The sequence below is a fragment of the Condylostylus longicornis genome, unplaced genomic scaffold (assembly GCF_029603195.1).
Source record: "Condylostylus longicornis isolate FDR11 unplaced genomic scaffold, ASM2960319v2 ptg000028l, whole genome shotgun sequence".
In the NCBI taxonomy this organism is placed as follows: domain Eukaryota; kingdom Metazoa; phylum Arthropoda; class Insecta; order Diptera; family Dolichopodidae; genus Condylostylus; species Condylostylus longicornis.
This window is the reverse complement of record NW_026577997.1, coordinates 4,830,038-4,849,454: the sequence shown is the minus strand read 5'-3', so window position 1 is coordinate 4,849,454 and position 19,417 is coordinate 4,830,038. Positions and strand designations below refer to the sequence as shown.

The 19,417-nt window shown below is 23.9% G+C and overlaps 1 long non-coding RNA gene and 1 other non-coding gene across 2 annotated transcripts in view; both read left to right on the top strand.

The window, feature by feature from the left end:
- Nucleotides 1-219: 219 nt before the first annotated feature.
- Nucleotides 220-19,417, top strand: part of LOC129607657 (uncharacterized) — a 26,567-nt gene continuing 7,369 nt past the window's right edge. The window contains exons 1-2 of the long non-coding RNA XR_008696830.1: nucleotides 220-353; nucleotides 416-488. This is a non-coding gene — a long non-coding RNA (uncharacterized LOC129607657). The remainder of the gene's footprint in view (nucleotides 354-415; nucleotides 489-19,417) is intronic.
- LOC129607810 (U6 spliceosomal RNA) lies at nucleotides 12,364-12,470 on the top strand. The gene has a single exon (XR_008696850.1). It is a non-coding gene; the product is annotated as a U6 spliceosomal RNA (small nuclear RNA).

Here is a 19,417-nt window from a genome sequence, read left to right as displayed (position 1 = left end):
GTGTTTCTAATTAAATTGTTGCTGATTTTAAATATCGAATCACTATTCTACTTTTCTGTCGCTTACTATGTTTTGAAACTACATTTCTAATTTTATTGCGCCATTTTATTTATGTCAGCTGTGTTGTTAACAAGACTTTTTCACCATCAAGAGATCAATTTAAAAAATTTTAATAAAATATTTAATTTGTGCATTACATTATTAAAATAACTACATATTTGGATTTGTATTTTATTTCTTATTCATTGGATCAAATTTTGAAAGGAAAGCAGTTTAAGCAGGGGATTGGAGGACATGAATTTAAGAATAAATTGCATGAATTCCTTAGGAATACTTTGTATTTGAGTTTGTGCGTAAGTGCTTAGACTATATAACTGTTTGTTTTGGCTTGCATTTCTTTGTTGTCTTTTTTTAGGTTCCAGAATCAGTACAAGAATTGAACAAATAGGTCTTGTGAAAAATCTTTAATTTATTGAAAATTTTTTGGGGTAAGTCTATTTTTTTTATACATAAGTAGTATTCAACTGTATTGTTTGTGACAATAACCATATTACTAAAAAAAGAATAGATAGGTACCTGTGTTTTCAAAATGCGTTTATTCTGAATTTAAGTTTTGACCATTAGTAAGCATTTGACCTATGAAGTTGCTCAAGAACAGAAATCATAATAATTACAAGATCATTATTTAAAAAAACTATGATTTTGTTTATTAATCAACATGCAATTTTAAGAATCATTCATTCGTGTGATATTAGAAGGTTCATTCCTCTTTTTTGTCATTGAAGTTTAAAATTGATGTACATACATTCATGCTTATGTACAATATAATCAAAACTAAAGGGAATTTAAGTTTGTAGACGAAATGTTTGATTTTTCTTAAAAATCGTTTAAAGAACAACTCCAATCCACCTCTTATCAATAATGTTAAAGCAATAATTTCACATATGTTTCTTAAATTTACCAAAAACATTTAATATTTTATTTATCAATTGAAAATTATTATTGTGCTGTATTCTTTTTATTATACTTGAAGATTCAAACAATTCGTTTAATATTTGTATTCAATATTGGCCATTCTAAGGGGTTTGCTTTTATTTTTACAATATGTACATACATATACAAGGATTTGAGGTTTAACTTCTACATTTATGTACATATATTCATTATATGATGTGTGGACAAAGAAGATGTGTGGATATATTTATACATATAAATCATAAAATTTAATATATAAAATCGCAAAAAAATAAAAAAAGCACTGATTATTTACAAAGAAAAAATCTTTTTCCAAAATACTTTCTATATAGAAGTATGAAAGAAAAAAAAAATGTCATAATTTTATGAACTAAAAAGGATAACACAATGATGATTAGATCTCTTTTCAATTGATGATGTGGAAATTATATGAACCAATATTTTTTCTTATATCAATTTAGTGTAAATGTAGAGATACATATCAGATATGATGAGTCCATCCACCTCATTTATTTATTATAGCTTTTAAAAATAATCTATAATAATTTAGAAGAGTGATGAAATCACCCTTGTTTTTATGCTAAAAAAATTTATAGTTTTGTTAAAAAAATTTGTTTAAAAAAATATAGAACGATATTCAATGGTTTTTCTTTAGTTGTTATTATGATTTTTCTCATAAAAAAAAAAATAAAATGCTGATTATATCCTTTTCTTTTTAGTTAGTTTTCGAAAAAATTTATAATAGAATCTTCTCTTAGTTTTAGTTCATTTATTCATGTTTTCGTGTAATTAGCTGCTTTTTCAATTGTTGGTCTGTGTTTAATAACTTGCAAATAAATTTTTAATTTGAAATGAATTTTAAGATTTTTTCTGACTAATTTTCTTATAAATTTTATAATTTTAGGAGAAAACATCATTGTTCTACTCTAAGTTTAAGATTTGTTGAAATAACAGAATTAGAATTGATAACAGAAATAGTTGCTGATATTTTCTTTACAAGTCCGTTTCGCAGTTGATTATTTGTCTGAATAAAAAACGATAGGGTGAAATTCAGTTGGAGTAGAAAAAAAAATTTTTAAAAATTTTAAATTTTTGGCCATCCTTATATTTAAATTACACATTTACATTATTTATTAAAAGCTTTAGGCATAATATTTTCAAAGAAAAAAGTAAAATGTGCTTATCCTATTGTGAAACTGCCTGAAATTACTTAATTTTTTTTTTTTGGTTTCATGTATACGCATGAGATTGCTATTTTTAAGAATCGGTCAATTTGATTTTATAAAGTCATCTAAAAGATTGTTGACCAGTATATTTTTGTATTATTCATATAGTAAGTTTTAATTATTTTTTCAAAAAAATTGTTTTTCTTTTTTTTTTTGTTAAATCATTGTTACAATAATTATTTTTTTCCTTAAGTTATTCATATAATGTAATATACAATGCAATAAGTGTATAGAAATGATAGTGTTCAATATAAGATTAACACATGTTGAGATTTTTATAGGAGTTAGTATGTTTCATGTGATATAATAGGGTAGAGTAAAAGATTTAATTTTCGATTGCTTAAGTTTTATTAAATCTTAGTTTCATTGTTTTCGATAATATTCAAAAACATTTAGAAAGAATTATTATTATTCGATTAATTTGAAAATTTAAATTAAAGATCACTTTGTTAATCAATATTGCTTTTGAATTATTTGCATCCAGTTTTAGGTTTTGCACTAAATTTTTCATTTTGTGATCCATTTGGATTTTTGTCTCAGTTCTCTATACTTATCTTAAATTATGTATTCTGTAACTATATTGTGAATTTGGTTTAATTGTTCAATTATTTCTTATAAATCATTATTAATTATCATTCCAACTCCTTATTAATAACTGATACTTGCACATTCCCTAACTAAATCCAAAGTATATAGCACTCTCATTAGAATAAATATTACATAATATGAATAAGGTCGTAGATAGGCATTCTAGTTTGTATTGTTATATTTTTGTTATTTTAGTAATTATGTTATTTGTACTATTTTTTATAAAGGAAAATTTTTTTATTAAATTCTCACAAAAGCATAAAAAAATCAACAAAGTACAATAAAAATCAAAACATATTTTTTTTTCAATAGAAGTTTTTAAAAAGAAAAACTTATCAAAGTAATTTGTTTGCTAAAAAAGAGAAATATAAAAACAAAACAACAAAAATTATTTAATGTCTAATAATATAAAATAAGGATGCAAAAAAAAAGACAGGATAACAGAAGTCATATATCAATTCCAATAAAAATTTCTGAAGCAGAAAAGTTAATCTTTTTTTTTTTTTTTGTATGTCGTTTTATTAAAATGAATGCAATAAGTGTGGGGAGTATATGAATAACACTAATAATAAAAAAAGAACAAAAAAGGACTCATTTTCCAATTTCTCCCCTATATACATGCTCTTGTAAATCTGAACAATTCTTATGTTATTCATAGAGTCAAGAGTTTATTCGTAAATGTATACACTTCCACATATTATTTAATTCAACAATATTTAAAGTTGAAATCTAAACAATTTATTTTAATAGTTTGCAATTTAATGAATTCGAAAATTTTGTAGGAAGAAAAAAAAAAATTCAAATTTTTCTAATGGGCACTTTAATTTTATTAAAAATCACAATTTGTATATACATATACAAAATATAAAAAAATGACAAAATCTTAAGTAAATAAAATTGATTTTTGAATTTCAAGTAATGATTTCCTTTTTATATTTCCAAACGATAAATTCTCGTATTTTAAAATTACACAATCTCTGCTAGTAGCTATTTTGTCAACATTATTTTATAAAACATAATCGAATTTTGAAATTTCCTTTTTTTTTTTTTTTGAAAAATTTTTAAATTTATTAGTTTTTTCCCATTCTAGTATAATTTTTTTTAATTTGAAATTCAAGTTTAAAAAATTGAAATTTTCCGGAATTTAAAAATGAATCCTTATAAAAATGTTTTAACAATTTAAAAGCGACAAATTGAATACACAAGATTTGACCAAAATTGATGTGTGTATTTTTGTTTTCCTTCTTATTTTTTTTTTAAATTCACATATTAATCGTATAATCATTATACCATTTATTGGTTTATTTTTATTGAATTTAAAAAAGAAATAATCAATTTCATAATGTTTAAATAAATTATAAAATGGATTTTCTTTTAAATTTTTATGTATAGAAGGGATTTTTATAGAAAGAATAAAATTTAAATTTTTAAAAGGGTAAGCGTTAATAGTTAGTAAAATTTGTATAAATTTTAAATCCGAATTTTAAATCAAATTGTAAAATTGAAAATAGTTAAGAATATAAGCGTGAAGGAGGGGGTTTGCCAATACTTCTATATTCTACATGTAATGCATTTAACACGTGTAGATATGAGTATTTAGATTTTAAATTTAAAAATGTCCCCACTAGAATGCTAATATGGTAGTACAAAAAGTTAGTTCTTATATCACCATGTAATTTTTTATTCAAAAGGTAGGAATAGGCTACTTCTTATAATATTAAGTTATTTATTACAATTCACTTATTAAACTATATTATATGTGTTAACAACTTTTGCATTAGTTAACTATATTATTATTTAGTATTGAAATTTATATTAAATATTAAATTAAAATTAAAGGTTAATTTAAAATAATATTATTTTTAGAGTGGAACTTCAAACTTCTTAATTGTTGTACTAATAATGAGAGATTGAAAAAAAAAGAATATTGTTTTTATAATAAGAGTTTAGCACACGTAGCGGTGTTCGTAGGGATGTTACGAGAATATGATTTTATAATAAACGTAATTATTATTTAGAATATAATAGTGACATAACTCTCATTTTCTTATACTTTTCTTATTGATGGGTAATTTTTCATGGCTGTAACAGTATCAAAATGAATTATGCTGATGAAAATTGAGAAATACTTCAGGGATAGACCCTAAGATAGGGGTTACTATAGGGGGTGATAATGATTAAGATTTATTGATTAAGCTTTTACAGATTTCAAGATATTGCAGGTTAAAAATTTTCTAGATTAGTTAATGATTAATTTAATTTAGCTATTTAAAATTTTTTCAGTAAATTTTTATAAAAAGTATAAGAAGACAGAAATATTGTAGACAATTTTTTTTCATTCTTGCTTTTTAAATTTATAAAAATAAGTAAAACAAAAAACATATTCGAAAAATTTTTTACTTTTTCCAAAAATGTAAAAACGAAAAAATAACATGGAAAAACTCTAAATTCAAATTTAAATCTGGTTATTTATTGCACCCGGAAGGGTTATTACAAGTCTTGCCAGGGAAGAAGAATTATAACAAGCAGCAGAAGAAGAAGAAGAAGAAAATGAGGAAGAAGAGGAAGAATGATTCTATAATAATAATAATAAAGAATTATATTGAGCCTAAAATATGGAATAAAACATGAGGAAAGAGTTTTGGACGCACAAAATAAAAAAAATCGTTTTTTTATTTTATTTTTGGATTTTAAATTATGGCGTTTTCATTATTTTTTATTTAAATCTTATTTTTATACTTTTATATTAGCTATATATTAAAAAAAAAAGGACATTGTATACAAAAATATCTATTTTACTTTTTTTTTTTTAATACGATTACTATAAAATAGAAAATTATTCGTTTTCTATATTATATATATAAGTAGAGAGAGATTTATTTTTATTAAAGGATAACATAGACTTATGGTACCAATTTGGTAGATTTTTTTTTGTTTACTTTTTCAACCGTTTCCGGTGCTTAATGGACTGGATCCTGTTGTATATATATATGTATGTTGTGTGTATGTGAATAAAAATTTCCATATAATATTAAAGTAGTTTGGTTATTGGTTAGTAAAATATACAAAATAAGTAATTATTTTTGATAAAATGTTACTGTTGGTCGGAAAAAAAAATATTCGATAATTTAATTCTGTACTAAATTCAAATTATTATTTATAAAAGAAAATTTTATATTTAAATTTGAATAATTTATACTTTTCGTTATAGTATAAATATAATAATTTTTGTGTCTTCATGACAAATTCTCTGAAATTTTTTTATATTCATAAATTATTAAAGGGTTGTAGATTAATCATATTATGTCTGTAGTATTCATGCCCTTAAAATTACCGCGACTTGTCTGATTTACTATTTAATGGCTGTCAGAGAAACAAGTTCTAAGCTATCATATTTTTTTTTAATCAACTTAAATTAAACTAACACAATGTGCTGTAAACAAATATAAAAGTTTTCAGTGTCAGTGCATATTAAAATATTTTTATTCAAAGTTATGTTTGATTACCAATTAAATATAAGGGTTGAAAGCGATTTTAATTATTTAGAAAATTCTCAGAACCTAATAATTATATTTTTGGCCAGTTTTAATTTGAGCTGGTGAGAACATTCTAAAATGAGAATGCAAAATTATCAAAGATTTTATTGTACCAAAATGAGTGAGCCTATAGCTGAATTTTTCTTTTACAAAACAAAATAAAAAAGTTCTTATAAAAAGAATACTATTAGGATTCATTTTCAAAAAAATATGAAAAAATTATAGTTTTCAGGGTGTCGGATTTCCACAAAATTGCAATTAAATATTAAGAAAGAACAAAATGATCAAGAATTCTCTATAACAAACAATCTGAAAAATATACTATCGTAAGAAAATAAACTTTTTAATTTTATATAATGTCAGTGACTTATAAATTAAACATAATTTGGAATTTCCCATATATGTAACAGTATTATGAGCATGTATGTTCTAATGTCATGTGTACTTAAGATTGTCTAATCATTTCTTAAATAATATTTTGCAATATATGTACATATATAGGTGCTAGGTCAATATTAGTTAACTTAATTGAATGTATTACACTTTCATAAATATAAAAGTTTAAGTTAAATATATTAAAACAGGTTATGAAATTTAAATTTTAAAAATTAAAAATTTTATGGCTGAGTTTAAGTTAACCTGAGATCTGTCTACTACTAGTATAACAGATATGTATTTGAATTGATTTTTGAAAAAAAAAATTTTTTTTTAAAATTAATAAAGTTGATAATTTTTTTTCAATTCTATCTTGGACGCCCTTGCAATCAGTTATTTTTTTTTTTTCAATTAAATTTAAGGGCAAAAAACTTTTTTTACTATCATATAAAAAAAAAAAAAGAAATACAATGCCTAATGATAATTTTTGTTTTTAAATTTTGTTAGAAAAGATTAGAAAATGATTTGATATGGGATTTCATTAAATTTCGGTTTTTGTGTATAGTCATACGTGTGTATATAAGTATAAATATGTATTTTTATATAAAATTTTAAAAAATTCCGTAAATTCTTGAACCATACAAGAAGATATTCACGTATTTTATTCATGGTTATAGTTATATAGTTTATTAGAAGATTAAATTTTTATTTAACTTGATGTGTAGTTGGAGGGGTCAGACATGTTACAGACAAAAAGAGGAGGCCAATTCTTATTGTTAATTGTTTTCTATGTAGTTTTGTTTCCTAGAATTCAAGAAATGCAGAAAGTTTACATATAATTTACAATAAACTGAAAATTTTATTAGAACTTCTGTATAAATTTTACAATATTACAGGATATTGCAAGCATACATATGCAATTGGCTTTTGTTTTTAGTGTTAGTCCGGCTGCAGTGTATGTCAGAAATATATTTTTGAAATCCGTAAATATTCGAAAAAAAAAAATAATAAAAAATTCAATTATTATTATTTTCAATTGTTATGACTTTCGATATTTGCTTGTTTTATGTCATTTTTGGCAAATTTTTGTATAAATTACTCCTCAAATTACTTATGAAGAAAATCACACAATTTTATATAGTAGGACTTTTTTTAAGAATGAAAGGTTATACGCATATATATTTTGAAAAATCTAATTAATAAAGAGCAAAATTACATACGAATTACAAAAAAAAAATATTAAGTCAGCCTAATATCACATTGTCTATAACAATATGAATCAGTTTTTTTTTTTAATATTGTGATTTTATATATGTATGTAATGAAAAATATTATATTTTTGTTTGACCAACAAACTGATAAGATAAAAACTTTTGCTAACCTGTTTTTTTTTTTAACCAATTTATCACATTTTTATATCACAAATATAGCTTTGCCTATTACATATAGCAAATATGTATGTTTATATATGAAAACTAAAGGTACGTGTATAAGAAAAACCACGATTTTGGTTTAATTAAAGTGGAATTATTTACTTTTGATAATATCGGGCCACAATCAAATTGTCAATATTAAGTGTTAAAAAACAAAACAAAAAAAAAAATTATTGCAATTTATGTACATAAACTTTTAATCGCGTAAATAATAATTGGAACTTAATAATAACAATAATAATAGCAATAATAATAAGTAAGTAAGTAAGTAAGTAAGTAAGTAAGGTATAATAAAAAAGTCATGTACAAATATTAAAAGAATTTATTTATGAGTGTTGGTTATGTAGGTTATAATATTCATATAAATTTTTTGATTAGGTAATTTTTGTCTTAAAGGATAAATAATATTATTTGTTATTTTTTTTTTTTTCTTAAATTATTAATAATGTTTGTAGAAAAAAAAAAAACTCATGGTTATAATTGAATAATTTCTTGAATCTTATAGTTAAACAATTCCTTTAATAAAGTAGCTCTTATTTCTTAGTTGTATGGTGGATAATGTACTAAGCTTACCATACTTAGTATAGTAACTTGGTTATCTTTTAAATTTTTTAGATATATTAATTAATTATATTGATTAACTGTAATTATTGATCATGGTATTTTGTTGAAATAATTTTTTTTTGGAATTTTATTGGAATTCCAGAAGAATTCCGTTGGAATTCCAAGAAAACCAATTAATTATCATAACGAATGTTTCCGATGTTACAATTTTAATTCGGAATTCCGTTGGAATTCCATTATAATTTCATTTAATTTCTGTCAATTATTTTAATTTTTTTTTATATTTATTATGGATATATCAATTTTTTAATATAATCAATTGAGCGTCAGTTTTTTTTTTTAGAATATGTTTTGGACTATAATTGTTGGATTCTTTACATTTCAAAAATCTTTTCTTAATTCTTTGAAATAGTTTTATAACATTGTCGTTGATTCAATTTAATATTAAATGAGCTACAGATCAATTTCTGTTAATAAACATCAGAACTTAGACAATTTTTCTTCTAAAATATTTTTTAATTTTTAAACATTAATCATAATTCTCTTTAATTCAATTAAATTTTTTTCTTTTTTAATACTCCCATTTAATAAAACAACCTTTTATCATTGGTTTAAAATCAATTTCCGAATCTAATTTAAATTTTTCTATATATAGAAAATAAAAATTATGATATTTTTCTTTATGCGGCTATTCATATATACAATTTTAATCCTTTACTTCCCGGAAATATTGAATATTAAATTAAAATTAAATATGTATACATACATGAATTTTTAAATATTGTAAAATAGTACAATAATAATGCATCCTTAATTAATATTAGAATATAATTTATCCTTATTAAAATAATTTTATTTATTTTTTTTTTATTATTCTTCCTTAATACTATTAACACATTTTTTTATATATTATTCATATATGTCTATATGAATATGTAGAAATATGTGATCATAAAATAATTTATAGTTTATTCTTAATAAAATTATAATTTTTTTTGAATCCTATTAAAATTTTTTCATCTATAATTCTGAATTTTTTTTCTCTATCATCTTTTTTTCATATATAATTTTGATCCTATTGTAGGTCTATTGCTTCTAACAACTTAATGTCCATATATTTTTTATAAAGAAAACATATAATAGATTTATATATGAAAAAGGAAGGCTAATAACCTTAATTTTTGAATCAAAATAGTAGTGATATTCAACAAAAAAAAAATTTAAGTAATCAATAAACTGGCGCGCGTCTTCAAATCCTATCTGATATGGGACATAAAATGTAGTTTATTTTGTTTTTTGTTATACCCGTAATGCATAAAAAAAAAAATAATATAGAATTGAGTTTTTTTTTAAGAGAAGAATTAAAAGTTAAAACTAATAAAAAATAAATAAATAAAGAATTAGAATTTTCAGTTGCATCATATTTGGTTTACAATGGTCAAAATATATGGTTATATACGAATCTATGAACTGGGTATATGAAGAGAATAGGAACAATAACATCCGTATATATAAGTACATAATATAAAATAAATTTCCTATTGTCCAGTAAAGAAGAAGAATAAAGAAAAGAATCCGACATAAGAAAAAGGAAAAATAAAAAAAATTGAAAAAGAAAAAACTTCAAATCTTTTTTACTATTTCCGGATGAATATCCTTAACATTTCATTCAATTTGAAAAAAAAAAAAAATAAAAAGTTTTTGATATCTTTCCGGCGGCTTGTCTATTAAGCATAACAAAAAATTCACATTCTATCCTATCTGACTAACATATTATGTTTTTCTTATTTATATTATCTGGTATTTCAAATTGTGTGCTACAAAAATATATAAATATTTTGTTTGTCAAGTTGCGTTAAAAGAAAAATTAATATGGCATATAGAGAAAGTAAATAATGTGAAAAATAGCTGTAATCTAATTGATAATAATGTGATTGACGCAAATATTATTTAGGCTAAAAGCGACATCTAGTACGTATTTTTAGTAGCTTAAGCCATAGTTGTTTAACCGTCAGAAGAGAAACCTAATAATTCTGAAGAATAAAAGAATTCGCGAACTTCGCATTAACGGAATGATTGTTGTCCTTGGCACCCCAAAGTATGGCTACAGCACAATAAAAGGAGTTGGGCGAAACCGTTCCACTCCGGGCGAAACCATTAACTTTTTTATTTTCGTCTATGTCGTAATGTCTTCGCACGGATATCAAAGTAGTTTTGTTGTACCTAGCTAGGACGTTAAGGGAGTCAACGCATTCCTAAGCAGTTTGGATCCCTTTAAATCAGACGAGTGGACCCTAAAAACGCACCGGCTGTCTGACATATAAAGATCCTGTTCCTCCTAAAGTTCCTTCTGATACATTCTAGAGCAAATTGAACTGCTTAAAAGAACTTCAAATTAAATAAACTTACCATCTCTAAAGTAGTAATACTCGTAGTTATGTAATGATGCGAATTAACAAAAAAATCCAAAAAAAAAAATTTGGTATTAATAAAATAGAAGACGAGTGAAAAAATAGTAAATTAAGAACTTATACGAGTACAATATTAGACCAGGAAAGTCGAGTTTTTTTTTCCTGTTTCATACAACATTTTTATTGTAATTTTGTACTCTGAAGCAAAATATAATAATGATGTGCTTTCGAGTTTCACTATGCTTCGAATTCTATTGTAACTATTTTTCAAGAATATCCATTGATGTTTGAATAAAATGGCAATTGCTTGATATACGAAAATTATTGATGTAAATATAGGAAACATGTGGGAATGAAGAATGTATGGAGTCAAATGATTTTAATGTACTCGTATATATTTTTGGATCCTCTCTATTTGGCATAAGATATATGAGATTTATTTTACTTTGTTGAAATAGTATAATTTTGTAAGGATCCAGCTTTTTAGCCTAAAAATGTATTTTGCACGGATAACATTAAGTAATATGAGAATACCACTATTTGGATAAAATAATTACAAACCTGATTAGTGTTGACTGTTGTACATGATACTTTGCGAATAAGCATTTTTCATTTTTATTGGTTTCTAGACGATCATACAAATGAATTTACATAAGTATATGTGTGTGAGTCTTTATTATTGTTAATTTTCTTATACACATAATTTCTCTTCATATATGGGATATATTAGTGTATCTTATGTTTTTTATTTTCTAATATCGATTACAAGGATTCACTTATGGGATTTGTAATAAATCTCTTGTGCAAATTTATTCTTAGAGAATACTTAATTATAGAGATATTCTTTTCTTACGTGATGTCCAAAGAATATTTATATAAATTAATAAGGATTCATTTATTTCATTATATATACATATGATCCACGATTGTATGGTGGAACTAGTACATAATATTATACGGCTATCTAGCTACGAAAATAATACTTGTAGGTGTAGAAATTATATATCAAGCATATAATTTCATTATTTAGTTCTTCATTATATAAAAAAAAATTATTTAACGTATAACAACTTATGGTTGATCATTGATTTAAATGGAATGGAGCTACAGGCAAGCGATAGTATAAATCATATTGTTTATTTTAAGAATCTGCTTATTATACTGCTTAATTTAAGAATTTATGTGTACTGTCTTGATTTTAGAAAATTGTGAGCTCGCCACATCGTCAAATTACTGAAAATAAAATGAGCCGGGAGTTCTTGCTTCGGCAGAACATATACTAAAATTGGAACGATACAGAGTAGATTAGCATGGCCCCTGCGCAAGGATGACACGCAAAATCGTGAAGCGTTCCACATTTTTTAAAAAAGTTAACATTCTCATCAAAATGCTATATCCATTAATAAACCGTAAATCGAATCTATCATTTCACAACAAAATCACAATTTTTAAAACCATTTTCCAGCCGTACATACTATATGGTTCTCCAGTATGGTTTAACTGCGCTGATTGTCACAAAAAAAAACTTCAAATATGCCAAAACAAACTTTTGAAAATGTGTTTAAATTTACCGTGGCATTTCTCCACCATTTCACTACATCAAAAAGCCAGAACAAACACAATCAAAGAAAAACTGGAAATATCTTATGAGCGTTTTCTAACAAGCTGCGAAAATTCAAATAATATATTAGTAAATGCTATACCAGGAACACTCATAACATAAATCGTCTTTTTCGACAAATTTTATTACGTGTTTGTCCTTGTTTTATAGATTTAAGTTTTATAAAAAATCAAAATAATTAAAAGGTTTTTCAAATTTTTTCTTAACTATATAATACTTCATTTATACAATCAAATATAAAAACAAAACAATTCGCAATTAACTATTCACTTAATTTAAAGTTGTAAAGTAAAATTAATCTTACTGATCTCTTAAAAAATGTATAAACAATTTAAATTGTAAAAATAATGTAAAAAATTAACAAGTTAATAAATCTATTCTATTCTATAAAAATGAGCCGGGAAATGAACCGACGAATGAGTTAGGCGAGACATACACGATCTTAACAACGTTAAGATGAATATATAGAGATATTATCTACGGTGCACTGATCACAGATAAAAGGTCCTGACTATATACGGAGCAGCAAAGAAAATGTAGCCAAAATACGACCTTATCTTATAGACTTTAGCTTATAGGGAAGGGGGACTTTCGGCGACATCTCGGGGTAGCGTATTGGGCTCGATAGTGATCTACACCGGACAGGTCGTTGAAGAACTTATGTTTAGGATATGGCTCTAGCTGGCACCAATAAAACATGACGAGACTGGATGAGGTGTCGAATATTGAGATGGAGGACTTCGACAGATTTCTCAAGAGAACTTGTTGGCTTAGATAGGCGAACTGTAATCGAACATTCGGTCAGGACCTATGGGTCACTGGGTCTGTCTCTTATAGTTTAATTTCAAAAACAAGTAATTTTCAACAAAACTAAAAAAATGCTTTAGCAATTCTGCAATTGAATTCGTAAAAGAACAGCTCAAATTGCAAATTTATATGTATAAGTAATCACTTTTAATTTACCACGTGTCTAATATTTTATATGTATCAGTTGAACAACAAATTATAGAGCGTTATCAAAAATTAAAATAAAAAATTAAATTCTATATCATAACCAAACAATGCCAATGAAATCTAAATAGAAAAACAAAAAAAGCGTAAACGCCAAAATAATTCACGTAATCAATGGAAAACAAAAGATATAAAATGTCCAGGTTTTCTATAAATGTTTGTACATATGTATGTACTTTTTTTTTTGTGTTTCAATTTAAACAAAATAAAAAAATAATAAAAATAAATAGAAAAAATTTTTTTTTTTTTTAACTTTGATTTTGTTTATCTATCTTGAGTTTATTTTTTTTCAAAACCACTTAGAAACAGTGAATTTTGTAGTTGTAGCAAAAGCCTAGATACTCAATAATTCTATACATTTAACGTATATTCCTACGTTAGAATTAACTATCTTTAATGTCATCACAGCTACGACGTATTTTTATTTAATTATTCTTATAATATGTGTATAGGTATTTTGTATATATATCAACATATATATACTCGTATATATCAAATGAATAAATTTTCTATTTTCGTTTAATTAATAATTACATGAAAATTTAAATAAAAATACAAAATTTAATTTCAATATTTGCTAAGAGTGTTAAAAAGCGCATACAAGGAAATTAAAAAATATTTATATTTAATTATACTTGAAAAGTAGAAATTTTAAAAAATATTTCCCACTTGAAACAATATTTTACATTATGTTATGTATATTTGCTTATATATGATGGTTATGTAAGAATATTTTTGTAAATAAACTAGAAGTAGTCTCATATTTATGACGTAAACGCGTGTTTCTATACAATATTTATTTTTGAAATATAGGAAACTGTGTTTAATAAATTTTTGTACAAGTACTATTGAAGAGGAATCATTAATTTAAATGCCCCTTACTAATTCTCTGCCATTTTCATTTTCTTTCTTATCAAATGGTTACGATTTTGTTAGGCGATCTGATAGCCGGTTGTTGTAAGTCTAAATAGTGATTGTTTTAACTCTTATGTGTATGATAATTATTGCTTGGTTTAAGCAATTCGTCTGTTATATAATTAATTCGCTTTTTGTTTTATTTTATAGCAAAATTATTAGAATTTCGTTCATTATACTAAGTATAATTTTAGCATTCTATACCAATTTTAAATATTTCGTTTAAAAATAGTAAAAATGGAAATGTAAATTTAAATTAATGAATTTGTATAATATTTTGTGGAATAAAATATAAAAATTTGTATAATTGTATTCTACAAAAATTATAATTAATCCACTATGAATAAAATTGAAGATAAAATTAGGTGCATTCTCGAAATAAGGGTATGGCATCGCCTTCTAGAGGTAAAATTCTACGAGCGGGAAATTCTTAAAGCAGGAGCCAAAGGAGAGCTCTCTTGTTTATTTTATTAAATATTAAATTCTCTTTTCTAATATACCAAATTTTTCCGCCTTTTGTCGTAGAAGAAATATATATAAGAAAATTTTAGTATACCCTTGCAAATTTATTCCTTAATATAAAATTTACTAACTTCATTTTAAATAATAAATTCAAAATTCGTTCATTTTATATTAAAATTTTTCCAATTTAATTTTAAAAATAATAAAGTAAAATGAATATAATAAAATTTAATAAATTTTTTAATAAAAATTCATAAAGGAAAAAAATATAATATGTGTGTACCTTAAAATTTTGATTCAATAACCACAAACATTAAGATTACCCCAATTAATTCTTTACACTATATCAAAATCTAATCAATTATTTAAAAACTATATAATACATATAATATAATTATGCACATATAGAACATTGTACTTTAAATATTATTTGTTACTCTTGTATTATTATTCTCATTGTTTTGTTTCTTTTGGTTACTTTAAAACAATTAACTTGTAGTGCACGTGTCATTTTTAGAATCTTTATACTGTCATCACTGTAAATAATGTTCATAATATCCTGTGCATATATGTATATATACACTGTATATTATATTCTGACTTTTGATCTTCTCTACAAAATAGAATCAGCCAGTAGTTGATTATTATATATGCACAAGGATAACAAATTTTTCATTTGGGTACAAGAACACAAAAAAAAAAAAATAAAATAAACAAAAATAATTTTCTTTTACCGAGGGACACGTGTCGATTACACTTAATTGAATCATTTTCAAGAATTTAATACTCTGTGAAAATTGAATGTCGGAAGTTACACCGCACAATCTTATTTTAATTTTTTAATGCATGCAAATAATATATGTATATATAATGTAAGCATATATATTTGTGTTCCCAAAATTGTAGAATGGTAAAGTTCATTTAATATTAAGTCACGAAATGTATGCTCGGTTATATGTAGTAAGAAAGTTGTGTTTATTATTCTTATCATTATTATTTGTTATTGATTTCTATATTATGTAGAAATTGAAAGTATAAAAATAAAAAAGGACAATCATCAGTCAGTCAGCAGGACAATCAATAAATACATGTATAACTTTATAATTATTTAGCTCTATATTTAATATAGTTATGCCTATGGTTTGAATTTTTAATTTATATTCAAATTTTTTGGTTTATTAGTATATTAATATAAGCTAGACGTTATGTAGTACAAATTTTTAATAAAAATTGTTAATATAAAAAAAAAATATTAAGGAATTTTCATTCATTCCCCCTTTTCATTGTTTATTTTTAATTTTTTGCTTTTTTTGCATTTAATGATTCCCTTGCGTACGTTTACCTATAGCATACAATATGCATTTTAAAGTCAATTACATGTTTATTAAAAATTTTGTGGGTGTGAGATTTTAATTTTAATTTTGAATCCTCTAAAAATATATTTATCATTTTTATAAATATTTGTGTATATATGTATATAATTATTTATTAGTGAAAATCGTGATAATTTTAATGTTAATAAGTGAATTTTGAATGCATTTTATTGAGAGAAAAATAAAAAAAAAAACAAAAAAAAATTAAAGGAAACAATTATTAATGAATTTTATCGTTAGTTATTGTATTTGAAAAAGGAGAGTAATTTCCTGTTTTAGGTATAATTGAATAACGCATGGTGGTTTTTTTTTCAATGATGATAAGAAAAAATTATTAAAAATGTGGGAAACTTTCAAATATTGGGGCATCAATATTGTTGAATTAGTTATTTTTGTAAGTTAAATAAAAAGGTGTTCAGTATAGCACAATGTTTACAATTTTAATTTACAATTTTTTTTGGTTATTGTAAAAAAAAAATCTTTACTTTTTTTAAATTTTTAATTAAAATTTAAAGTTACTGAAAGATGTGGTTTAAGGGATGTTTTTTTGCTTTGGAATTGGAATACGTTGTCTCATACGGCTATAATTCAATCGAAGAAGGAAGCTATTAGCAGATACTACGAATAAATTGAAAATAATGATTTCATGAGCCCTAAACTTAGTTTTTGAAAATAACGTTATTGAAGAGCAATAAATAGAGGGAAATTCTTCTTTGCTTCGATGGTTCGGAATTATATTTCAAAGAATATATTTCATTGCTAGAGCCGAAACCAAGACAGTAACGGTAGACAAAATTAATGCATACCATCAAGGGGACGTCTTTTCCCCTTTCCTTTTAATTTGAGACTTAAAAAACTGAAAGGAGAGATTGCTGACTATAGATTGTAGATAACACTGAAGAGAGATATAAGCAAAGGAATGTCTTCCCTACGACCACCGCACTTAGCCATGGCTCATTATAGTCTCTCACATATCACATCATGTCCTACGCGCTATCATGTCAGCAATCACATTACACCAGGACCCCGACACCCAACTGAACGTTGTTTATTTATTAAAGCAGTTTGGATGTAACATGAGCCGATTGGAGCTTTAAAACCGCCACCCTAATGTATGAGAGCACGTACATGGTGCGATTTTAACATCCCCTTTCTAAATTCACTCTCAGACAGATCTCTATTGCATGTATTTCAGCTTGAAATAACGGGAAATACAAGTTTAAGCTTGTGCTTATACACATATAATAGGGAACGATACTATTCGCTCGTTCATGGTGTCCCTTTTTTTTTTGAAAATTCCAAATGGAAATTATGACTTCTGGATGTCGATAGTAATATTCTTGCAATGTTAATGGTGACTAAACTTACTTGGTGGCTGTAACTATTCAATAGGAGGAAATATAACAGTATACAAAATGCTTCTTAAGATTCATTAAATGTTGAATCTTAATACTTGGCATTATTAACCTTGATAACCAACAAAAATTTAATAGTTTTCAATCGCAGTTTAGATAGGACGGAAGTATACCATGTCATTCGGCATAAATATAAAATATTCTCATTTAAAAATTAAATACAGTTTTCAATTTTGTCACCATTAATATTTTAACTAAATACGAATGTGCATTAAAAGGATAGAGGCGTAATATAAAGTTAAGCGAAGGTCATCAATTTATATAATATAAATTGAAATATACACACAATCTAATCTAATTATTTAATTTTTGATACACAATAATAATTTATAAAAATATATTTTTTTTTGATAAAATATAGACTGACAGACTGTGATGATAAGGTAAATTAATATAATTAAAAAAAAATCTTTCTTTATTAATTAGAAAATGTCCATATTTTATCAGCGAATTGTTGGTTATTTTAAATTATAAAATTGATTAGAATAAATATAATGTAGTTAAAATTGACCTTACAAAATATTTCTTATATATAAAGCCTTTAGAAAGATTTGTTTAACCTGTAAACAGGGAATATAATTTGTAAATAAAATAAATGTTTGCTAATTCAAAATTTAATTTGTGATCGGTAGGACGATTAGGAGGGAAACCACCCAATTTCGTTTTAATTTGTTTTGTATTGTATCAAAAAGTCTTACACGAGACGCTCTTTTAACAGTTGTACATTTTGTGAAAACTGTGCGGTAGCGGTTTATAAGTTAGAAAAACTGGGTAAGAATATCAGATGAAATATTTACTAGATCTGTTACTATAAAACGCGCAAAATTAAAACAAAATTAATTTCAAAATTTTTTGAATAAATTTTAAAATTTTATTAATATTTTTCTTTTCTTATTATTTTTTAATTTAATTATATATAATATTTTTATAATATAATTAAGTATATTATAGGTACATTCACAGAATTACACTAAAATTTATTTATATATATTTTTTTTTGTTATATATTTTAAATGTTTAAAAATTTCTAAATAAATTAACTTAATTAAATTTTTTTTTATATTTATATTTAAATTATTAAAAAAAAAATAAAAATTTTATTTTTTTGACTTGTTCATATTTTACATATATTATTAAATGTTTTTACACCATTTTTCAAAATTGATTCAGACTGCTCTGCGGTTCAGTTCAGTCTCAGAGTGTTTGTCATGTTTTTAATTCAATTCAACTGAACTTATGGATCTGAAAATTTATTGAAATTTAACGGTTCTATTCAATTTAAGGGTATATGTAAAAATTAATATGTATAACACTTTAAATGTATAACACTTAAAATGTATAACACTTTAAATGTATATAACACTTAAAACGTATAACACTTTAAATACATAACACTTAAATGTATAACAATTCAAATGTATAACATTAGAATCGTATAACACTTTTACAAATCCGTCAATGTGAAGGAGTAGTTATAGGAAGTGTAGCTACGTACATTTATTCCAAAAGATT